We start from the raw sequence: 16,145 nt of genomic DNA, 5'->3' as shown, positions 1-16,145 counted from the left end.
CCCGGCAAAACCAAACAGATAAGTTTACCTCCTGTCCATTAGTGTTCTGTAAAGCTATAACTTTGCATGAGGAAACCTTGCCTCTCTTTTTGAAACTTAGGTGCTCCCATCCACGACTTGAACGTTGCTTCAGTGCGGATGGTCGCTGTAGCCTTTGGTAAAAAGGAGTTGGCGGGGGCCTGGCCCCTCTGTCTGTTCCCCGACAGACGGAGCTCTCCGGCAGACAAAAGAGGGTGTCGGCAGGATATCCTGCTGGGGAAACTCGTTTATTTACAGTAAAGAGGCACTCCACCTCTGCAAGGTTCATGTTTTTCATTCATATGCTAATACAAGTACAAGCATTACAGAACACAAAGATGGACTCGAGGGATTACATTATTTGAATTAAAATTTGGTGATTGCCCGCAGATTTAAGATTGAAAAAAGATAAGTGCTCCGTGATGCCCTTTCTTGTCCCTCTCCTCCTACGTGCAGTAGTCGAAGGCGAGGAGGGCAAAAGGAGCACCTGGGCGAAGGTCCAGACTGCTCTCATCGGGCTCCAGGAGAGGTAGCCCGAGGGAAGCGGAAGCACGAGGGAACGCCTCGATGGAGAGCACGGCGGAACGCGGCCCCGTCAACCACCGTCACCAAGGCCAGCAGGACTCAGCAGGGCTAACGGAGTTGCAGCCCGAGCGGAAGCCTGCCGGGGTCCAGCTGGAAGGCTACTGGAGGAGCCCGGCAGCACCATCCACACCTCTGCATCCAACTCCCCGGCAAATCTCATTGCCGGGGAGGAGATGTAGATGCAGATGATGGTGCTGCCACCTGATGAAGATGGTGCGGGCGATGATCAACCAGAGTCAGAGTCGTCGCCCCTCCACCCGCTGACGTCGTCATCGCCATCACTGTCCTCCTCGTCGCTTTCACTCGAGGAGGAGCTTTCATCGTCGGTCGAGCTCTCCACGCAGCACCCTAAGCGGCCTCCGGAGCGCCCGTACATCTTGACAAAGAGTAGGCCACTCACCATTAATTTGAAATGGAGAATGTGCCCCTCCAAAAAGTTGTGGGCACGGGTAAAGGTCTTCCAACCGCGACGAAGGTACATCACATGAGGGGCGGGGAAGTCGACATCGACCCTCATGCTTCCATCCCCATAACCCCTCATGTATAGCCTTAGGGTGCGCGGTTGCTCGAGCTCCATCTCCCATGCGAAGAAGGTCGGAAGACGAAGGCGACTGCGCAAAGGCTTGTACAGTATGATGATGTACTCCCAAGGTTGGTCCCCGACATGGCCTTCCATCGGGGGTGCCGCCGCCGACGAAGGGGCCACCAGGGCACCACCCCGTCTTCCTCCTCGGGCACCGCGGCGACCATGACACGCCCCTTCCTCCCCTTCTCGTGGACGATTCCTCTGCCTCAGGGTCCAGGGGAGGAGGGACGCGTTGTCGAGAAGAAGCCCTCGTCGCCACCACCGGAGCTCCACCACGCCCTCGCCCTCACACCATGGCCAGATAAGAAGGATCACAGAAGAGGAGGAGAAGTGTGTGCTAGAGAACACCGCCCCTGGCCCCTTTTTATTGGGAAACGAGGCAAGGGTTTGCCCCTCCTATGGGAAACGGCTGCCCCTCTCCTCCAATACGGCCTCTCTACACCCACCGTGACTCTGAGGGCCGAGGCCGCCCCTCTGCCCCAACCATCAATGCTCGGGTTTCAGCTATAGCACTCCTTCCCGTATCCTCCGCATCCGCCACCTACCACGCCCAATGCATGCAGAGCACGTGGCGAGGTGCATGCGGAACGGGGGGTGAGTGGGTTGGCAGTTTTCACCCTGAGATCGTGGGGCGAGGAGAACCCGCAGGCCACGATCTAAGGTCTTCCACGACGCCACGCACCACGCGCGGGGAAATCCAAAACCGCCCCGAAATCATGACTGATGAAGCAGCAATGTAAACCTCAAGGGGGCACCCCTTCAGCGATTTTGTGTGTGCACTTATTAGGCCCTACCCCGACGATGCTCAGTAGCGCGTTCGGGGCAGGCCCGGGGGCTTCTGTTGGTACAACAAACCCTGGGCTGTTGCCCAACTGTGCACAGGCACAAGATCAAGATTGAAGCATCAGCTCAAGCCAGAGATTTAAGAACCAAGGGATAGGAAGAACCAACATGTAGCTCAAAGAGACCAAGGCCGAGCCAGAGAAGCAAGACATCCGCAAGAGAAGGGCCTCCCTTGCCGGGCAGGCGAGCCCGGCAAGGGGCGAGGCCACCACCAGAAGCAAGCAATCAAGGCTCCCCGACAGAGCCTGCCGGGGCTCATGGGGGAGGAACCACCCCACCAACCACTCAACCACAACTTATGTCGTCGATCAGTGCGGTGTCAAGCCGCAAGATGACTAAGTGGCAACCATTTGCCACATTGCAGCCATTTCCTACAGAAGAAACCCACAGATGACACCCGTCCTGCAACGTGTCAAGAGAACAGGCGCAGAGCTGGCAAGACAGCCCGGTAGGCCTTGCCGGGCAACGAGTGATGTGACACTAAGCAGCGCATTAAATGCACCCTATCAACCCGCAGAGTTAGGTATGATAGCACTGTTTGCTATCATATCAGTGGATAATGACAACTTTGCCACTGTGGTGACCATTTAATCTGTAAAAGAAGGCCCGCTCGTAGGAAGGGTTAGAGGGTTGGAAAGTTGACAAACCCAAGCCACCATATGCGCGTAGTCGCTGCGGCCCTGAGGCAAACCTTGCCGGGCAAGTGTACTACACACCACCACACTCATTCCACCATCAATCCGCCAAAGCAGGAGTAGGGTCTTACGCCTCGCGGCAGCCCGAACCTGTGTAAATTGCGTGTGTGCTCTCTGTCGTGCTGTCATGCACTGTTCTGCTCTTTGTGCAATGCAACGTTCCCCCGCCGAACAAGCAAGGGGCCACCGGGGCCCATAGGTGGCTGCGGATATCCCGCGACATGATCCAAATCTGAATGGCTGGGATGTCATTTATGAAGTGCCGCCACGTGTTAGACCACCTCCCCCCAATGAAGGGGATTATGAACCTCACATTAACCCAGACACATATGAAGGTGAATTCTTCCAAGAAACACGTCTTTCCAAAAAAACGTTTCAAGAAACGCTCTACTTCACCCCAGAACATTGAAGTAGACAGCGATAGTGAATCCGACTTCACCCCTGAGCCGGAACAAGAAGAGCCAGAACAAGAAGAGGTTACTGTTGCAGATGACCTATCAATGCTTGATTGATTACATAAAGGTGGCCTTCCACATGTTGATGCCGTTGAACCCGACAAGCACGTCATTCATTAAAGTGATGATGATGATGCATTTATTGATCGGGAAGCATATATAGACGATCAAGATTATTATTAGTTCATGTCAGGTATTCAATTTGTATTATATACATATATATATTGTTAGTTCATGTTAGGTATTCAAATTTTTTATGTTGTACTTGATGATGATACACTTAAGTTATATACATATTATTATTCATGTCGGTATTAATTTTTTTTATGTTGTACTAATTTCGTTTACTCTTTGTCATCGCAAGTGTTGAAAGATGGTGGGCGCGGGTCCGGACCGCTCCGAGGCTCCTTCTTCATTGGCGCGTGGTGGGAGGGGAACTTCCATTCCACCCCAGTCTCTCTAGAGAGCGTTAGCCGACAGTATGAAGACACCGGTGGGCGCTCCTTCGTCAGCGTTGTTGCCCACCGGGAGAGGAGGTCGGGGAGGGAAGAAGGGAGGAGGTCAGGGAGGAGGTGGCCGTGGGAGAGGTAGGCACGCTCCTACGCCTTCCTCTCCGCCACCCCTAGCTGATTCACCCGAGCACCGGACTGGTAGGGTGGACACGTCTGAGGAGGAGGCTACGCGGACAACGGTACACGAGCCTCGGGACGACGGGCCTTCGGCCCACGAGACTTCGGACCAGGGTACGTCTGGGAGACGTTCGGATGCGGTACCTGGTCAGATCTGCCTAAGGGGCCGAGTGGCCATGCTGATGGTGGCGGGGATCCGGCTCATAGCGAGGACGAGATGGTTGAGGGGGCCACCGTCTACCAGCGTGGTTGTACACGGCTCCCGCCCATGCCGGTGACTCGCGCGCAGAGGTGGTTAATTTTCCCTGATGGGGAGAGGTAAGTGCATTTACTCTTTTTGTAAATTTTGCCTTCACGTTTCTTCAAATATCTAATGTGTTGGCCTTGTCATACTGCAGGGGTTGGGACCACGCACCGGATGTCCGCGGGCCAAACACTGTCCTTGGTGTGATTTTCCAGCAAAACTTCCCAGGGTTTGGCATGTTGCCTGATGAGGGTTAGCTTCCACAGCTAGGATTGAGCTGGGAGAACTACTTGGCTGCCCCGGCCCCGCCGGAGGAGATGATCGAAGGTGTCTTGTGCCACACGAGGGCAGACGTGGTGATCAGAAAGTTTTGGGTAATTTCTCCTTTACACAATTACAAATCTTCAAATAGCTAGTTATTGTACTAATCAATGTTGTCTCGTTTGATTGCAGACCTTCTACAAGTGTGAGGAGGGATACGAGGAGGCCGCGGCACAGGTTATCGATGCCGAGTGCAAGCGCCTACTACAAAACTTACGGCACAAGGCTCGGGTGCAGGCTGTTCGAGACTACTACGCCTCGCGTGGTATTAAGAAGACTAAGCCGGCGTGCCGCAATAAGTTTCTGAAGAAGGAGCAGTAGATGATGGTAATTACCTATTCTTAAGGCCTTGTTCTTATTCATAGGCGTAGCGCTCAAGTTTCTCTTTACTAACTTAGGTGCCCCCGAGATGGTGTGTGGATCAGATGGATTGTTGCGATGTGTTGGTGGATGAGTGGTGCTCAGACCCAATGGCTAGACCTCCACGACAATGCCAAGAACCGGCGTGCCCAAATGGAAGGTGTGCCACACCATCAAGGCAGAGCCAACTTATATCAGTTCGGGCGGAACTGGGTATGTGGTTTGCTTCATGATTCATGCAATTCATTTTTCATGCTAGCTTCAGCCATTTAATTACTAATTTACTATGTTCCTCTCTTCCAGGCGCGACACAATAAGGCAGAGGTGCCAGAGGTATACGACCTCTATGCCATGACCCATACTGCCTCGTATAAGAAGGTCAAGGCATTCTCTGAGTCTGACCTTGATCATCCAGAGAACTTCACCAACATCTCCTCCCACAACAAGCTCGTGAGGTACAGAGATGTGGGGAAGGCGACGACAGGGGAGGACTTTAACCTGAGCAGTTTGATCCGGAGCTGGTGATGTTATCTAGTGCCGGGAGGTCCCATGGCTTGATAGCCATTGGAGATCGAGTTATCCGTTGTCCTAGAACTCTCCCAGAGATCAAGGCGCGCCGGTCAAGCTCCGCTCCTGAGACAAGGCCTCGTCAACAGCCAGTCAAGCTCGCCTTCGAGGTTACTTTTATGGACTCAACTATCTTTCCTCCATTACATTGTGTGTGCGGCCATGCATTGATGATTACAATGCTAACGAGGAGTGGTATTGGAGGCTGCTCTTCAGAGAGAGAGAGAGATAGAACCCATGCGCTTTTGGCGGAGAGGGACCGGCAGGCAGTTGAGAAGGAGCGGGAGTTGGAGGAGAGGACTGCTAGGATGTTGGAGGAGGAGAGGGCACGGAATGACATGCAGAACCGGGCCATGTATGAGCTCCTCGTGGTAAGTTTCTTCTGCATATTAGCCAAATCATGCACGTAATGTTCTTTCATTACTAACTAGTATGACTAACTTGTCAAACCAAATGTGCAGTTTGTGTGCGAGAAGACCGGTTAGACCCCTCCGCCGACGCTATTCATTGCTCCGGGGACCATGATGAGTTTCATTTGAATGGTCATTAGTTACTAGTCTTAACATTTGAGTGTCATCATGCTAACGAGTCATTGCAAATGATCTTTGGTGCAGCATAACTCCAGACAAGCATCGCACGATCCTTCTCTAGGTGGTACCGGCACGAGCAACCTCGGTGCTTCACCTCCGTGATGAAGGTAAGTTTTCTCTAGTGTTTTGCTTAACAAATGCATAATGACCTAGACTTAGCTTATTTTCCTCCAAGATGACATAATAACCTTACTTAGCTCCAAAGTGATCCATTTTACCTAAGTTCGCTCCAAAATGACATAAGTTAGCTCTAATATTCTTAGTTACCTAGGTTAGCTCAATAATGACCTATACTTAGCTTACTTATGTCAAAAATGGCATAATATGCTTAGTTAACTCAAAAATGGCATAATTACCTAGGTTAGCTCAATAATGACCTATACTTAGCTTATTTAGTTTATTTATGATATAAGTAGCTTACTTAGCTCATAAATGGCATGATAACCGATTGCTCCTAAATGTCATATAGTTAGCTTACTTACGTCAAAAATGGCATGATTACCTATGTTAGCTCCAAAATGATCCATTTACCTAAGTTAGCTCCAAAACGATCCATTTTACCTAGGTTAGCTCCAAAATTATCCATTTTACCTAGGTTAGCTCCAAAATGATCCATTTTACCTAACTTAGCTCCAAAATGATCCATTTTACCTAACTTAGCTCCAAAATGATCCATTGTACCCATGTTAGCTCCAAAATTATCCATTTTACCTAAGTTAGCTCATAAATGATCCATTTTACCTAAGTTAGCTCACAAATGATCCATTTTACCTAAGTTAGCTCATAAATGATCCGTTTTTACCTAAGTTAGTTCATAAATGTCATTTTTAACTAAGTTAGCTCGCAAATGTCATATACTTCTTCTTCTTCTTCTTCTAGTCTTCTTCTTCTAACTTTCTTATTGCCCATTTTGCAGATTTCATTCACATCACTGAAGCTTGCATTGATGGAGTGCTTGTTTTCCCTTTCTGTATGAACTATGCATGTATGGTTGGATGAAACTATTGTAATATTTATGGTTGGATGCATGTATGTGGAACTTGCTATGTATGGTTGGATGGAACTATGCATGTATGATTGAACTTATATGTGTTGGATATCTCATATGTTTGCTGTGAAATTGCCCTGTGAAATATATATATATATATCATATATTTGGTTGTGAAAATGCTTGGATATTAGAAAAAAAAAACAAGAAAAAAAGAGGCAATGCAGGCTCTTTGCCGTCTGCCACCGACGGCAAAGGGCTCTTTGCCATCTGCCGCAGACGGCAAAGAGGCCACGTGGCAGCAACATGTGCAACCTGGGAGCTGACCCATTTGGTCGCTTTGCCGTCTGTGGCAGACAGCAAAGCCTGGGGCGGTTTGCCATCTGTGGTAGACAGCAAAGGCTAGGGTGTTTGTCGTCTGTGGCAGACGGCAAAGAACGGGGAGGGCATGACGCGTCTTCTGACGTCAAATAGCAGACGGTAAAAGGGAGGGCATGTTTGCCGTAGGCTGGCAGAAGGCAAAGCCTCCCGTTAGCCACCTAACGTGGCTAACGTCAGTTGTTTGTCGTCCACCCTCTTTGTCGTCTGTCACCGACGGCAAAGGGGCCTTTGCCGTACGCTGGCAAAAAGCAGATGGCAAATCAGCTGTTTACCGTTACTTACTGTGTGGAGCATGTTTGCCTTCAGCTTTCTAGTCCTTTGCCGTCTGCTAGATTCCTGTAGTGCAAGCCTGACTTGGGAATGGAGGCGGCTAGGGATTTTGATTCCCTCCCTGATCTGCCACTATTGCTCTTTGGCCCTTTTCCTTTTCTTCTATCTTCACAAGAAGGTCCCTTTTCTTCTTTAGCTTTCCCCTGGTTACTTCTTTTCTTCTCGCTCAAGTTCTTGATGTATTTCTTTCATGCCCTTCTCTCTTCTCCTTAGCCACATAGTCGAAATCTTGACAATTATAGTGCCTTTGCACACTTTTCTGCAAAAGGAACAAGTCACAAGTAACTGATCCCTTTATATGGTTTTTATTCAAATATGCAATACTTCATAGCAAGAAATGATGGTCAGATCATAATAAATGCTATATTTGTGTGCCAAAATATGAATAGGAAATGTGTTTATCAAGTTCCCCAACACTTAAATCTTTACTTGTCCTCAAGTAAAGGAATATCACAAGAGCGAGATAGTGAATAGTGAGCTGAATAGAGAATGCATGCTTCGGACTTAGCTAGTGAAAATTAATTGTTAGGAGTGCTACAAAGCAATAGAATACTAGTTTACTCTATCATCTAAACTGTCACAGTGATGAAAGAAGATCAACCAGTTCAAATGTTGATTGAGCCAAAAAGATCCTAAAGACAGGATTATCCTTGAAACTGACAACAACTTGAATAAGAACTAATGATAAAATCACTTATTACCAGGAACACAGCATTGTGGTTCATCCACTTATGGAATTTAAAAGAAATGTTGATATTATTATATTAGTCTCACATAGGAATATACCACCGATTGAGGGAACATGGTATACACCCGGCTCGACTAATTATAGATCATTTTTGTTTGTCTCCCCAAAGGAACATACCATCGGTCCAGAGAACATGGTATACACCTCGTTCGACAATTGCATCTTAAGATTAATTATTGTCCAATCTAACCAGATTTCACATGCCACCGGTCCAGGGAACATGACATTCTACTATAGTTAGTCAGACTTATTTATTCATTATTACTTATTGAACAAAGGAATACAAAAGGGAAACAAGAATCTACACTCATCCAGGTTTATTTCACATGCTACCAATCCAGAGAACATAGCATGCTAATCCATAGTGGTTAAGTGATTGCTCTGAATGGGAACACACTTGGCACAAATTCAGCATCTAAATATAGTGTTCGAGGTGTATCAAGGTAATAGCAGAAAATGGTGGAGTTTACTAGTGCACTAGGGATTTGATCACTCAAAACTAATACCTTTCACTTCTTTCAGCAAAGCAAGCATTCTCTAGACCACTGGTTTACAAGGCATTCAAAAATCATGATACAGTAATTCACATCAAGCACAATATGTGAGAGATAAAACTCTTGGTTCAACTCCACATGATTTGGAGGCTCCCAAGTAACGGCTAACCAATTTACGAGACACCACTCTCCAAAAGGTGATAGATGTTGTTGATGATGATGAACTCCTTGCTCTTGTGCTTTAAAATATAGTGCCTCAACACTCAATCACTCTCTCACAGATTTGGCATGGTAGTAGGGGAATGATTGGAATGGAAAGCAACTTGAGGGGGCTAGAAATCAAGGATCAAATGGTTGGAGTGGAATCCCTTGATTTCAACACAAGTGTAGGTAGTTCTCTCTCGGAAAATGGATATGGGAAGTGGTGGCTTCGTCCTAGTTGCTCTCACTGTGAGTAGGTGGTGTGGGTGGGGTATATATAGCCTTCACCAAAAGTCTAACCGCTACATGCCTTTATGCACAACTCAGAGGGACCAGGAGAAAAACATGGTGAGACCAATTAGGGAAAAAGATTTGAACTTTAGACATTTCTATGAGACTAGATGAATGCACTTGGTGGGACCGATTTGAAAGGTCCTAAGCACAATCAGCATTTCGGTAATTCTGATTGGTTTCACTTAATTCTGAAATGAAGTCAATGGGTTACAGAAAGTTAGCCAGTGCACTTCGGTGGGACCGAAGGCCATCTCGGTGAGACCGAGTTTCTAGGGTTTAGGAAATGGCTCTGTCAAGTGTACGTCAGTAGGTCCGGGTGTATGTGTGTGGGGACCCTGACTCATAAGTCGTGATCACCGAATGCACATGTACAGTGATCCGAGAGATCAATGCTCACTGAACACACAAAAGCTAAATAACAAGAGCCTTACATCCAAACATACCGTCTTACACAAGTTATGACATTATGGTCAAGTCTTACATAGATAAAGCCTTAATGGTTGAACATCAGATAAAACACAAGCAGCGTAAATCTTCGTCGATAAGTAGAACACATGCCATCTGCTTTAACCCTACAGGCATTCTGTTTGGGAAAGCGTCCTAGTTCGCATGTTCGTCTCCAAAGAATTCTTCTTCGAACTCCTGCTCTTCCATGCATGGCCAATTAAATAACTAGTGGCAAGCCAATGAGTAATTTGAATGTACTCGCAAGCAACCCATGTTTTGGATCAAGGTAACAATGCATGATATATCACTAAGTAGGTAACTTTGCAGAAATCTAGTTGAGTGCATCCAACATCTTGTAAAGCATGCATCATAGGAATTTTTGGTAACCATGTGAACAGGTTACAGATATCAACATAAACAGAGTTTGGATCATCTCCGGCTTAATCAACAAGTCAAGTCATTTGACTGGACACAAGGAGTTCTCTCCACACCCACACACACACACACACACACACACACCAGGTTTCGTAAACATTGGACGTAGCCCAAGAGCACTTATCCAACTGTCCTTGACTGTGGACACAGCTATTTAAATAGTTTTACACTCTGCAGAGGTTGTCCACTTTACCCACAAGAATCCGGGAAGCTTACATATCATCCACGACCCGCGGTACTTCAAGTACCCAGGGTAAGCAACCGATCACTATCTTTCCCTAGGAGACACTAACACAGAGTCCACTCATTGGTACACAGCCCTCGTGTATAATCACAAAGACCTTGGGACTTTGCACTTTTTTTGTCACATCTACACATAGGGACCAACTGCGTGTCTGGTGCCCTGTAAAAACAGTCATGGCCGCCTATCCAAGCATGACCCCGTCCTGAGGGTGATCTCACGTCACCGCCGTCACTAGTAATGTGGGCACCATGCTAGTATCGGACTAGGTAATCAATAACGCCCCGTCCCATAAGGGGTAGAGTGGTTGTACATGTAAGGTTGGAGTAACGGTCTCAACTTAAACCAATCCATTTTGGAAAACAACACACTCACTTGCCCCGGTACACCACTTCCTCATCAAGTGGTTACTTAGCTCAACATCTCCCTCGGGCATTTGTGGCACCCGATGGGGTTTTCAAAAAATATTTAAAAAAATATTTTTGTCTCCATACCATGCATACACCCGTCCCTTTTTGCGCAGAAATTACTTTAGCATCCTATCTACTCCAGCCCGCATAACCCTCATAGGAAGGTAGGGTCATGCATAATGCAAGTATCAACAAGGGAGTAACAAAGGCAACCCACAAAAGTGGTTACCATCTCATCATGATTCTGATGCAATAATAAAGTGCTAGATGGCATGCATAAAAGGGGTTTCATAGACATGGTCAAGGGGCTGCTTGCCTGGCTTCACAAGGTCTTCAATGCTTCTGGTCCATCTCCAAGCATTCCATCTACTTCGTCAACTATCGTCGTAAACAAACACAATAAGCAACACAACAAGGCAAAAATAAAAGTGCTCTAAAAATGTGAGTTGGACTTTTCTAGGATACCTCTGGTCATGTGAAAAATGACCAAAGTGGTTTCATTGGAATTGGATCCATGGATATTTCTGCACATTTCAATATAATGGAAACAAGGGGTTTATGGATTTGCAAGAAGTGTACAGAAACATTATTTTTTTAATGAGAAAAAGGCACCCATTTAACAAGGAATGATTTTAGAAGCACTTAGGAGTTGGTTTCACTAGATTTGGAGTTAAAATGAATTTCCTAGGAATTTGCAAATTTGGCTATACATGGAGAAATGGACCAATATTTGATGTGGCATAGAAAGTATTGGGAAAATGTTCAAAAACTAAGTTATGAACATATAAGTATCTAGGAATTTGAATCACGGAATTTGGATCAAAAATGGGCATTCTGTGAATTTTCTAAAGTTCATCACAGAAATGGAAAAAATGGGATTTGATAAATATTTGTGAAGAAAAACTTTCTGGAAAAATGTGCAAATTGCACCATGTGATAGAGAATGAATTTATGAACTACTAGAAATTTCAATCATCAAATTTGGAGTCCATTTGAATTGTTTATGGATTTTACAATATCTCTGAAAAGAAAAACAAAAGCATTTATGTTTTACCAAAAGCGTGCACAGAGCGCAGGATAGCCGTTGGGCCATCCCAATGGCTCAGCCGCGCGAATGAGGAGACGACGAAGGCGGCTTCCCAGCAGTGCGTCTTCGCGTGAGGGAAGTGAACCCTGCCGAAGTCGTCTCCACTTAAACATACGGGCCCGCCCACTAGGTCGCTGACGTGCGGGGCCCAGCGGCAGGCCGTCTTCAACCTCCCGCGCACTCTGTCTGCGGGGAGGAGCGGCTCCCCATGATGATTATCGGGGCTACAGAGCGTCTCCTGTGACGCCCCTCCCATCGGTGTACGGCTCGCTCACCGGGGAGGGCCGTAGCGGCGACGGCTTGGACGACCACGGAAGAGGCCGTCGGCCTTCTTTGGCTTCGAGCGCACAATATTCTCGGGGATGAACGGCGGCGAGGGAAGTGCTTGTGGTGGTGGTGTGAGGGTATTGGAGTGGCTAGGGGGAGATGGGGAGCTTGGGCTAGCTCAAATTTTGGCGGAGATGACGGCGGCACTCCCGCCATTGTGGTGGATGGAGAGCACGGGAAGAGGGTTAGCTGGGTCTGGGCGGTGTACGGGAGGGAGAGAGAGCGAAGGAGCTCCAGAGGGAGGCCTAGGGCAGCCTTATATGGCGAGGCCGGGTGCACCGTAGGCAGAGCTCATGGCCACGGCCCGGGGCGTCGGCATATGCCATACGGGCGCTCTGGGCATGCCTGGGGTGCTTGTGGACGAGGTCCAAGTCGAGGGAGAAGGACAGAGGGAGCAAAGCGAGCTCCTATGGGTCCCGAGCGCGGGCGCGCATTGGCGGAGCTGGGCGGTGCTCGGGCACGCGTGAGTAGGGGAATGGGAAGAGAGGAAGGAGGGGGATGGCACGCTGGCGTGTTGAGGACACCGAGGGGCCTCGGGAGGCGCGCGGGGGAGAGCCGAGGTGGTCAGGGGCGTCGGGCAGGGGGGGCGCTACAGTGCCCTAGTGCACTGTAGCGCACTCCATAGCATGCCAATGGCCGTCATGGCCATTTTTAAAGGTCAGGGGCTTGTCCACTTATATCCTAGGGCTCCTTTGGATGGTCTAGTGTGGTCAAGAGCTAGGGGAGGCGCTAGATAAAGAAATGGGAGAGAGAGAGAGAGAGTGAAGCCATGGTGAACAGAGAGAGAAAGAGAGGGCTTTACCAATCAATCATGATGCTCTGGTTGGGAGGGAGTTACTGGAGGTAGAGGGTGACTAGGAGAAACTCTGGTAAAAAGTTGAGCTCAAGGAGAATAGTGTAAGTGGTCAAAACGGTGATTTTGGAAAAATGGCAGAAGGTGTTTGATGGTGATTTGGGCTAGTTGCAGTAAGCTCCTTCCTGTGACACTTGATAGAGGTGATGGTCATGCTCATGTGTCAATGTGGTAAATTTTTGAGCTCATTTGAAGAAAGTTTCCAAACCCTAGAAATCAACAGAAATAGGTTTTCCTATATCTAGCTATGCAAATCTATTCTCCTTGATGCACCACTTGGTGTAGTGTCATCATTTAGGGATTTTAGCATGTCCACAAGATTTGGGATCAAAAGGATACAGTTGGTAATGTGGAGTTGCTCAAATTTGGTTTTGGACAGAGAGGGTTTTGGGGCACTTTTGTGAACCAAAAATATTTTGATTGGAACGAAACTTTGCAAGATCATCACTTTAGCTAGGGGTGACTTGCTAGAATTTTCCTTGATTTATTTGACAATATTTCTTTAACAAATATTTCAAATACTTGAATTATGCATAAATAGTTTTGGAGGGTTTTGTCCAATATTTTGGTCATGATATGTGTTGAAACTCATATATATGGACAATATATGTCCACTAAGATTCCCTAAATTTTCTCAAATATTTTTGAAACATTGAAATAATTTTAACCTATTAAAGACCATTTTTGTCCTAAAGAAAAAGCCTTTAAATTAAATAGCAAAATAACTTTTAAAATAATATTTTTGTGGTTTTAGGGAGTCCTATATCTAATAGGATTCAAATATAATTTTTGAAAGACTTTTCACATCCCAAATTAAGTACTTGTAGTTCAAGCCTTAACTCAGGGGTTTTTTGGAAAACCTAATTTAGAAAATACTTTTTGGCCAAATTATTTTTGTAAGAAAATACTATTCTGACCTATACACATGGCATGATCATTGGGCAAAGTTTTGGATCAAGGAGAAGGAGTTTGAGAGTTGGAGGATTTGTTATTTTTAGAGCACTTGGAAACAACAACCAAAAATCCAAATCAAGCAAGGTCCATAACACTCGAAAGTTTTTGTCAAACCTCATTTTTTTCATGATTTATTAGCTTAAGTGTTGTGGCATGAAAATCAGGGTGTGACAAACCTACTCCCCTTACAAGAATCTCGTCCCCGAGATTCCCATACTAGGCACAGAAATGAATTATGGAAACTTGGATCTGGGGCAGTCTTCATGCTCCTATGTGGCTCCTTCCTCGGCGTGGTTGCTCCACTGAACCTTGAAGTACTTGGTGGTGCAGCTTCATGTGTAACATTCCACTTGATCCAGGTTGCAAATGGGTCTCTCATGAAGGTCAGGTCGGGCTGGAGGTCGATGGCTCGGTGATCAATGTCCTTGTAGAGATCGGGCTTGTTAGGAAGTTGGAAACACTTCCGGAGTTGTGTCGCATGGAAAATGTTGTGCACATCGGGTGACTCAGGTGGCAACTCCAGCTGGTAACTTTCTTCTCTTCGTCTCATAGGGATCTCGAAGGGGGTCGAGAAGGCTTGGTGTGAGCTTTCCTTTGACATGGAAATGCTTGGTTCCTTTGAGTGGAGTGGCTCGCGGATACACATGGTCTTCCACACGGAAGTTTTTTTTTCTTGACGATGGTAGTTGGTATAGTTCTTCCTCCTTGACACGATGGTCTTCAAAAGTTCTCTAACCAGCTGAATGGCTCTTCTTTGATCTTCGGGTAGACAAGTAGGTCACCAAATAATGATAACACCCAACTTGTCCAAGTAATCCATGATGACTTGCCCATGGGGTACATAAAGTGGACTGAGGCATTGGCGGTGGTCACGGTTGAGTATTGGCCAAGGTCTTCTCAACCTAGAGTCAAGGCCCTTGGTCATGATCCGGCCATGTTGTGGCTTGATAGGGCTTAAGGGTTTCAAGGATTCTAGGATGCGAGTGAATGTTTATCATCTTATCCTTGAGCATAGTTCCTGAGATGCCAATTGTTCTATCTAGTCCTTCAAACAAATCACTGATACGTCTCCAACATATCTATAATTTTTTATTGCTCCGTGCTATTATATTATCTGTTTTGGATGTTTTATATGCATTAAAATGCTATTTTATATTATTTTTGGGACTAACCTATTAACCTAGAGCCAGTTCCTGTTTTTTCCCTGTTTTTGAGTTTTGCAGAAAAGGCATACCAAACGGAGTCCAAATGGAATAAAACCTTCGTGATGATTTTTCTTGGACCAGAAGACAACCAGGAGACTTGGAGGTGAAGTCGGAGGAGCCATGAGGCAGCCAAAAGGACGGAGGGCGTGCCCAGTGGGGTAGGGCGCTCCCCCACCCTTGTGGGCCCCTCGTGCACCTGCTGACCTAATTCTTTCGCCTATATATTCCCATATATCCCCAAACCACCAGAGGCATCCACGAAAACACTTTTCCACCACCGCAACCTTCTATACCCATGAGATCCCATCTAGGGACCTTTTCTAGCAACCTGCCGGAGGGGGATTCGATCACGGAGGGCTTCTACATCAACCCTATTGCCCTTCTGATGAAGCGTGAGTAGTTTACCCCAGACCTACGGGTCCATAGCTAGTAGCTAGATGGATTCTTCTCTCTCTTTGATTCTCAATACCATGTTCTCCTCGATGTTCTTGGAGATCTATTCGATGTAATATTCTTTTGTGGTGTGTAGGGCTGGATTAATGAGCTGCTCGGCTCGTTCGGCTTGTTATCATTAAGGTCATTATCGTTAAACTCGTCATCATTAAGCTCGTTAATATTAACGAGCGAAAACGTTTGTTCAGCTCGGTTTTTTATGGGCTCGTTATGCTCGTGAGTGTTCACGAGTGCTCGTTAAGGTAATAAACAACATTGAAGAATCCCATGATCGCATAGAAGATTCACAATGGAATAAATTAAAAAGGACGTAAACGTAATAAACAACACAGAAGAATCCCATAATCCCATCAAACATTCACAACGACATAAATTTAACAAAGACGTTTGGTTCCTGGCGACTG

The sequence above is a fragment of the Triticum aestivum genome, chromosome 4D, assembly GCF_018294505.1.
Source record: "Triticum aestivum cultivar Chinese Spring chromosome 4D, IWGSC CS RefSeq v2.1, whole genome shotgun sequence".
Taxonomy (NCBI): Eukaryota; Viridiplantae; Streptophyta; class Magnoliopsida; order Poales; family Poaceae; genus Triticum; species Triticum aestivum.
The sequence above is the reverse complement of the archived record's forward strand: the minus strand, read 5'-3'. Positions refer to the sequence as shown.